The sequence below is a fragment of the Nicotiana sylvestris genome, chromosome 8 (genome assembly GCF_000393655.2).
Source record: "Nicotiana sylvestris chromosome 8, ASM39365v2, whole genome shotgun sequence".
NCBI classification, from domain to species: Eukaryota; Viridiplantae; Streptophyta; class Magnoliopsida; order Solanales; family Solanaceae; genus Nicotiana; species Nicotiana sylvestris.
Genome location: NC_091064.1, coordinates 100,884,909 through 100,894,364, shown reverse-complemented (window position 1 = coordinate 100,894,364; position 9,456 = coordinate 100,884,909).

The window sequence follows — 9,456 nt, the reverse complement described above, 5'->3', positions numbered from 1 at the left end:
TTTCAGATTCTGCAACGATCCGAAGGGATGGAATCCCAACTTCTGCAGGTATAACTACCTCAGTTCCATATACTAGCAAATAAGGAGTTGCACCTACTGAAGTGCGAACAGTAGTGCGATAACCTAGTAAGGAAAAAGGCAACTTTTCATGCCACTGCCTAGAACCTTGAACCATCTTACGAAGTATCTTCTTTATGTTCTTGTTGGCAGCATCGACAGCTCCATTTGCCTTGGGGCGATACGGAGTGGAGTTCCGATGCATGATCTTGAACTGTTGGCATACCTCTTTCATCAAATGACTGTTGAGATTAGCAGCATTATCTGTGATGATCACCTTGGGAATCCAGAACCGACAAATGATGTTTGAATGAACAAAATCCACCTCTGCCTTCTTGGGCACGGACATGAAAGTTACAGCTTCGACACACTTGGTAATGTAATCAATGGCCACCAGAATAAACCTATGCTCGTTTGACACTGCCGGCTCAATTGGTCCAATGACATCCATGCCCCAAGCAACAAAGGGCCAAGGTACAGACATTGTATGTAACTCAGATGGTGGACAATGAATCAAATCACCGTGTACCTGGCATTGATGACACTTGCGAACAAAACTGATATAATCCCCTTCCATGGTGAGCCAATAATAACCTGCTCGAAGTATCTTCTTTGCCAAGACATACCCATTTATACGCGGCCCGCAAACTCCAGAATGTACTTCGGCCATGATAGTTGAAGCTTCCTTATAATCTATGCACCTCAGCAGTCCCAAATCTGGAGTCATCTTGTACAAGATTCCCCTACTCAGGAAAAATCCATTAGTCAGACACCCGATGGTTCTCTTTTGATCACCTGTGGCATGTATTGGATATATCCCAAACTTGATGCATTCCTTGATATCATGGAACCATGGTTCGCCACCAATTTCCTCTTCAACCATATTATAATAAGCATGTTGATCATGAACTTGGATATGCACGGGGTCGACATAACCCTTGTACGGATGATGTAACATTGACGATAGAGTAGCCAAAGCATCGGCAATCTCATTGTGAATCCTGGGAATATGTCTAAATTCTACTGACCGGAATCGTTGACAAAGATTATGCAGAACTGTTAGTACGGTATAAGCTTCAAGTCCTGAGTCTCCCATTCTCCTTGAATCTGATGAACCAACAAATCTGAATCTCCCAGAACTAGTATTTCCTGAACTCCCATGTCTACAGCTACCCTCAAACCCAGAATGTGTGCTTCGTACTCGGTCATGTTGTTGGTGCAATAAAATCGAAGCTGGGCTGTTACAGGGTAGTGTTGCCCTATTTCAGAGATAAGTACAGCCCCTATTCCGACACCTTTCATGTTAGCAGCTCCATCAAAGAAGAGTTTCCAACCTGGCTTTTCATCATGGTCAACCTTGTCAACATGCATCACTTCCTCATCAGGAAAATAAGTCTTCAGTGGCTCATATTCATCATCCACCGGTTTCTCGGCCAAGTGGTCGGCCAAGGCTTGGGCTTTCATCGCGGTCCGAGTTACATAGATGATGTCAAACTCTGTAAGTAAAATCTTCCACTTTGCAAGTCTTCCCATGGGCAATGGCTTCTGAAAGATATACTTCAAGGGATCAATGCGAGAAATGAGGTAAGTAGTGTAGGATGACAGATAATGCTTCAACTTTTGTGCCATCCAAGTTAGGGCGCAACATGTCCTCTCAAGCAAAGTGTACTTAACCTCATAGGGAGTGAACTTCTTACTGAGATAATAGATTGCTTGCTCCTTCTTTCCCATGATGTCATGTTGACCCAATACACAACCAAAAAAATTATCCAAGATTGTTAATAAAGACTTAAGGGTCTCCCGGGCTCTGGTGGGACTAGTACAGGTGGGTTTGACAGGTACCTCTTAATCTTATCAAATGCTTCTTGACACTTGTCAGTCCACTTGACTGCAACATTCTTCTTCAGCAGCCTAAAGATGGGCTCACAGGTTGTCGTGAGTTTAGAAATAAACCTGCTGATGTAATTTAACCTTCCAAGCAGGCTCATTACCTCTGTTTTGTTCTTTGGCAGCGGTAACTCTTGTATGGCTTTGATCTTCGACGGATCCAACTCAATATCGCGTCGACTAACCATGAATCCTAGCAGTTTCCCAGAGGGGACACCAAATGCACATTTCACTGGATTGAGCTTGAGGTTGTACCTGCGGAGCCTTTGGGAAAACTTCCTCAAATCCTTAACATGGTCAGACTACTTCTTTGACTTTATGATCACATCATCTACATAAAACTCAATCTCCTTGTGTATCATGTCATGAAATATGGTGGTCATTGCCCTCATATAGGTTGCCCCAGCATTCTTCAGACCAAATGGCATTACCCGATAGCAATATGTCCCCCATGGCATGATGAACGCTGTCTTTTCTGCATCTTCCTCGTCCATCAAGATATGGTGACATCCCGCATAACAATCCACAAAAGACCCAATCTCATGATTGGCACAATTATCGATCAGAATGTGAATGTTCGGCAACGGAAAATTATCATTTGGGCTTGCTTTGTTTAGATCACGATAATCAACATATACCCTGGTCTTACCATCCTTCTTTCGTACTGGAACAACATTGGCTAACCAAGTGGGATATCGAGTGACTCGAATGACCTTTGCAGTAAGCTGCTTTGTGATTTCTTCTTTGATCTTCACACTTATATCAGTCTTGAACTTTTGCAACTTTTGCTTGACAAGAGGGAATGTTGGATCAGTTGGCAATTTATGAATTACCAGATCAGTGCTTAGGCCCGGCATATCGTCATATGACCATGCAAAGACATCTTTGTACTCAAACAATGTTTTGATTATTTTCTCCTTAACTTGCGGCTCTAAATACACACTTATCTTAGTTTCCCTAACATTATCCTGGTCTCCTAAATTGATTGCTTCATTTTCACTCAGATTGGGCTTTGGTTTTTCTTCAAATTGTTTTAGCTCCTTATTGATTTCCTCAAATGTTGTTTCTTCATCATATTCTACTTCTTGGATTGTTATTTCAGAATTAGATTGGCTTTTAAGACTCGGCTAAAAATTCTTCATGCATGTCATATCATTGCAACCAGCATAAAAAGAACTGTACAAAAGAAAAAAGAACAAAATAAAACACTATTAGGAATAACGGAAAACGGGAAATTGCATTTCATTGAAAATAAAAAGATAAAAGGGTTTGAACATCAAAACTAAAAATCTGGATTACAACCCTAGAATAACCTAGATAACAGAAAGGAAAAAAAGCAAATTACCAAAACACCTTCTTGGTAGGGAGAGGAGTAGCTTCCCAATTGCTAAGCTTCACGTTTGGGCCAACGAGCTGCACATCTGCTTTACTAGAGCCTTCACCAACTTCTACCATATTGATCTCATTGAACAGACTTTGGAACCTCTTGATCAGCTCTTCATCAACATCGACCATAGGTTTTGGGATCGACGAGGTTGGAGGTTTTTCGGCTCCTGGCTTGACAAAAGACTTAGAGATGTGTGGGACAGGATTGGGGAGTGACCATACCTTCTGTTTCAGATTTTTAACCCTTTTCATGTCCTTCTCTGTGGGCATGAATCCCAAACAAATGTACCCGTATTCCCACTGGGGCGCACTGGATGCACAATACCTTGCAGAGATGAGCCCAGACCCTTGCCTAGCAAAAAACCATTCTTCAACTTTTCATTTGCTACCATGACAGACGCGAAGAATAGCTTAGGACCCGAAATGCATTTTTCTTCAGGAATCTTCTCAACAGACATTGTTTCAAAAGTTTGATAGACCCAAGGTCCCTTATCATCTTCAGCTTTGATAAACGGAATAATTGCGTCATTACAAGCTCATAAGTCCTCATCACTATGCACAACTATTTCCTGCCTGTCCCATTCGAACTTCACCATTTGATGCAGAGAAGACAGGACTGCCTTAGCAACATGTATCCAGGCCCTGCCCAACAACAGATTGTAAGATACAGCCACATCTAACACTTGAAATTCCATGGTGAACTCAACTGGCCCTATCGACAATTCGAGCATTATATCTCCAACAGAGTCTTTACCTCCTCCATCAAAGCCTCGAACACACACATTGTTCATGTGAATTCTTTCGGTGCCAATCTTCAATGTTTGTAGAGTAGACAGGGGACAAATATTCGCACTAGAGCCATTGTCAACCAAAACCGTTGAGACAACAGAATCTTCGCACTTCACCGTGAGATAAAGAGCTCAGTTGTGTTCTGTACCCTCCATAGGAAGTTCATCGTCTGAGAAAGTGATCCTGTTTACTTCGAAGATCTTGCTAGCCATCTTTTCCAAGCGATTCACTGTAATCTTATCAGAAACATGTGCCTCATTCAAAATCTTCATCAAGACCCTACGATGTTCATCTGAATATATCAGCAAAGACAAAAGAGAAATCTGAGCTAGTGTTTTCCTTAACTGCTCCACAATGGAATAATCATGCACTTTCATCTTTTTCAAGAACTCCTCAGCCTCTTCCTCGGTGACTGATTTCTTTACTGGAATTTGGCTATCCTTGAATGGCTTAGCTTTCCTTAATTCTTCTGGGGTGAAACATCTCCCAAAACGAGTCAATCCTCTAGTTTCATTAACCTCTTCCTCTATTTCTTTTCCGTTATATGTCACTATCACTTGTTTGTAATTCCACGGAACAGCCTTGGCATCAACCACTGGCAGCTGGGTTACTAGTTTAATGATGATATGGGTAATAGTAGCCCCCTTCACAACTATGACATGCTTACTTGGAATCCCTAGCACTATCACTTTTGAACTTTTTGGACTTGCCCCAATATCTTTCGACAGCCCTTTCACGACCAACACCTGCGGTTTATTGGGTGAGCTTGGTTTTTCTGTCGCCCCTTCAACTGGCCCAAATCATCATGATGGACTTAGAAGACATCTTGGTCTCCCCAGCCTTGTGAACTATTTCAATCATATGCATCTCTGCATGGGCTGGCAAAGGGTTTTGGTTGATGTTTGGCGTGTCTGGGCTTTGAACTACAATTTGGTTTGTATGAATGAGCTCCTGGATTGCCATTTTTAAATGTCAGCACTTCTCTATGTCATGCCCTGGAGCATCAGAACAATATGCACATCTTAGGGAATAATCGAGGTTCTGTGGAGGGAGATTTGGTATCTTTGACTCAATCGGCCTCAAGACGTCCAACTGCCTTAACCTTTGAAACAGACTAGCGTAGGACTCTCCAAGCAGGGTAAAAGTTTGTTTTCGCTGCTACCTCTCTCTTCTATACTCCGGCCTTGGTCGAAAATTTGAGTCATTAGGGTTTTGGTAGGGTTGTGGAGGTGGATAGGTATTTTGTGGAATTGGGTAAGTATTCTGTGGGACCGGGGCATGCCATTGCGGGTAAGAGGGAGGTTGAGTATATGACTGGGCGTGGTGAATATGGTATTGGGGTAGCCTGGCTGAGTATTGGGGGTTTTGCGGGGGAAAGTAATGTTGGGGTGGATTATATGGAGCTTAGGCATAGGTTTGAGGTCGGGGTCAAGGATGGGTGTACTGATGAGGTGAACCCCTCTGGCCATGCCATGGTCTAGAGACAACCATGGCGACATCGTCTTTCTTCTTCTTGCCTAGCAACATTTTGGATTGCCTGGGTGGTTGCTTTTATGGAAGAACAACTCATGATCTTGATCGACTTGAGCCCCTCTTCCACCATTTCTCCCATCTTTACCATATCATTGAAAGACTTACCGATGGATGAGATCAAATAGCCATAGTAAGTGGGCTCCAGGGCTTGGAGAAAGTATTCAACCATCTCATCTTCTTCCATCGGAGGATTGACTCGTGCAGCTTGCTCCCTCCATCGGAATCCATGTTCTCTAAAGCTTTCACTGGGTTTCTTTTCCACCTTGGTCAGAGATAGACGGTCTGGAACAATGTCTATATTGAACTGGAAGTGTCGGGCGAAGGCCTGAGCCATATCGTTCCAGGTGTACCACCTACTGGCGTCCTGGCGGGTGTACCATTCTAAAGCTGCCCCACTCAGACTTTGGCTGAAGTATGCCATTAACAATTCGTCTTTTCCCCCAGCGCCTCTCATTTTACTACAATAACCCCTCAGATGAGCTACAGGATCTCCATGTCCGTCATACAAGTCAAACTTGGGCATCTTGAACCGGCAGGCAGTTGGACATCGGGGAACAAACCAAATCCTTATAGGCCACACTCACCTAGTTTCCCAACCCTTGTATATTTCTCAATGATTGCTCCAGACTCTTTACCTTCCTAAACATCTCCTCTTGCTCTACGTTCTTAGGTGGTTTGTCAGTTTCAACATGAGGCTCAAATTGGGGAGTGTAAGAGTAAGGATCTGGGACTTTGAAGGTTGGCTCTGGTGCATAGTAGTGGGTATCTGGAGCGTAAAATGCGGGCTCACTAGAGGATCGATGGAGGGTAGCTTGTGGAGGGGGTACTAAAATAGGAGAGGATGTCGGAGCAGAGTACGAGGTTGTTTGGATGGTGGAGCATGAAAAGTTTGGGCCGAAGTACCGGGGTAGTTGTGGTAAGGGGTAAAGCTCGGTGCGTGTTATGGGGAAAGATCAATGGTATTGGGCATCTGAGATTGAGAGAGTGGTGGAATGGAAGCAGGGTTTTCTGTGTAGTTGGTAGGGAACGAGGGTGGAGGGTGTCCCTTAATCCAGGCTTGATACATTTCCGCCATCTGATGTTTCAACCTCCAGACCTCCTCTTGCAGTTCTGATTCCAACGCAACAATCTCCCTTGGTGGGTCTACAACTCCAATGTCTGTTTCTTTGCTAGCCATGACTGTTTGACGCTTTGACCGGGTGTTGTATGGATGACTTGCCAGGATGCTAACAAACTAACCACCTTCCTAAGATTAAATAAAAATAACAGAGGACAACAACACAAAACCACCATGTTAGCATTAGGGCATTTATCAAATAATAATATCACATTACGTGCAATGCACCTAACAACAATTAACGGTTCTAAAATGGCTTTGAGGGTCGCAGGGTCATATGGCATCATCCCAATTTGTTCATTTCAATCCTTCCTTCTCTTTCTTTTCCAACACCTCTTATCACTCTTTTCTCTTTTTCCTTCTTTCTCTTTTTTGTTTTGAACCAAAATGATTTGATCGAACCCGATGTAGGTTGCCTACGTATTATGTCCCTCATGAATCAGACTAAGCATAGTTCTGGAAGAGTGATGGAAAATAAACTAAAAATAAAATCTTTTTGGGATTTTTCATTTAAAAACTTTTCGATATTAAAATACAATGGGAAGTATGATAATGAAAAACCTGATAGACTCAACTACTCTACGACAGACTCTGACACTACCTAACGGACTCAGTACTCCTAGACAAGACACGAAAGTAAAAGACGACATAAGATAATCTCAAAACACCTAAATAGAATTACTCCTCAAGCCGCTCTTGAATGCAACGGTCCTGGCTGGGATGGTCCTCGGCTGTCCGTCATGCTCAAACTCTGTAACATCCCACGTAAAGAAACACCGATGCTGGGAATAAAGACCTTGGCATGTGCCCCCGCATCCTGAAGGCCGACCCTAAACAAATATTGACCATGCTGCTCCACGTTTGCTGCCTATCCCACTAACTAAGACTTTATCAACTCAAGCTTATCCTAAGGATCTTGGCCTGATGCCTCCTCAAAATCATCTGTCTGAACTGCCTGACCCCTAAGTTGTGCTGGAAATGGGGTGCTGACCCCTGGTGGGACGGACTGTAACCAAATCAGGTACTCCTGAGTACACTCGGGCCTGCCAACATCCTCTACTAATGTATTTTCTTCATCCTCTTTGCATTGTTCTAGTATTGCACGTACTTGATTTCGTCAGCCGCCTTTTTGCTAAAATTCATGATGTGCCTCCGAAGATTCAAAGTTGGAGGCTCCTCTTGTCTCCTGCCAAACTGTCGCATTATCCTAACGGGAGTGTACGACCTGACACACTTAAGTCCTATCAGTATCAGGAAAGGCTACATGAGGCATCCTACCTAGATATCATCTAAAGGTTGCCAAAGGTAAGCCCATAGAACATTCCCAATTGTCCTCAAACCAAGGAACTCAATCCAAGTTGTGACGCCTACTGGGTATGTAAACTTAGGATATTTCATCCTACGCTTGATGCATACCACCCGATCCCTCAAGGCACGGTCGATGGGAAAAAGTAAGGAAGCGGTGTGCAAATGCTCCATCATCCACAATTGTAGCAAAAGGTTACTTCCCTCAAAATACCTGACACCTCCCCTAACCTCACTCAGGGCTCGGTGCAACTGTAAGATCATCGGCGCAACGGTAACGGTTTTGCGTTGCTTCTTATGAAATAGTGTCATTACCATTGATTGCAAACGGGTGCTAATGTGCCTCTCATCTAATGGAAAAACCAATAATCCCAACAAAGCAAGGCTGAAAGCTTCGAGGCAGCATCTTTGCCACTTTGCCTTGGTTGTGCAGAACTCATCCCAAAAGATGTCAAAACTATCCAGTGGTCCAAATCTAGTAAATAAATAATCCAAGGATATCCAGGACTGCTCGAGACATTTTAAATTCTTGTTATCTTTCAGGCCCAGATCGCTGAGGAATCTTGTCCTAGAATGGTCTTGGAGAAGTATCATGTCCTTGCCTATATAGCTTAACTGAGTGAGACCAGACATTTCCGCCAAGGTAGGAGTCATCTCACACTCTCCAAATCTGAAAATCAAATTTTGCGGATCCCAATAAGTCAGCATCGCCTCCACTAAGTCTGGGCGAGGTGTGATATCAAGAAGGGAAGTGAGGGTGCCCAATTTTTGCATTAACTCATGCTGCTCTAACAATGAAAACATTTTCCACCACTTGATCAATTTCTTAGGAATCTTTACTACCATCAGCACTTTGGATCGAATCAGCGGGTCCATACCTGAATGAAGAGAACATGGTTAGCGACTCGAGACACTACATGACACCACAACATTTCCTAGTGGACAGATGCAAGACACGATTTGGCTATATTTTGCAAAATGACCTAAATGGCTGAAAGTGGCTATTAGTACAAACTTGACAAAGTTGACCCCTAATGCATGAAAAATACTCCATTTAAAGTCTACATGACTCCAATATCCCAACAATCATGGCCTTAAAAAATTACTTTGCGGAAATGGCCCATTTTGCAAAATGGCCGATATGGCCAAATGTGGCTAGGGATGCGAACACGACAAGGATGGACCTTAAAGTGATATAACACTAAGTGGTGGACTCAAGATCCTAAGAAATGGGTAATTGAACCACTTTTGCGAAAATGACCCCATTTCGCAAGAATGACCGATGTGGCCAAAAGTGGCTAGACATGCAAATTCAACAGAAATGGACCTTAAAACTAAGAGGACACCTTGTTGTGGGCTTAGGGCTCTAAAACATGGGTTAA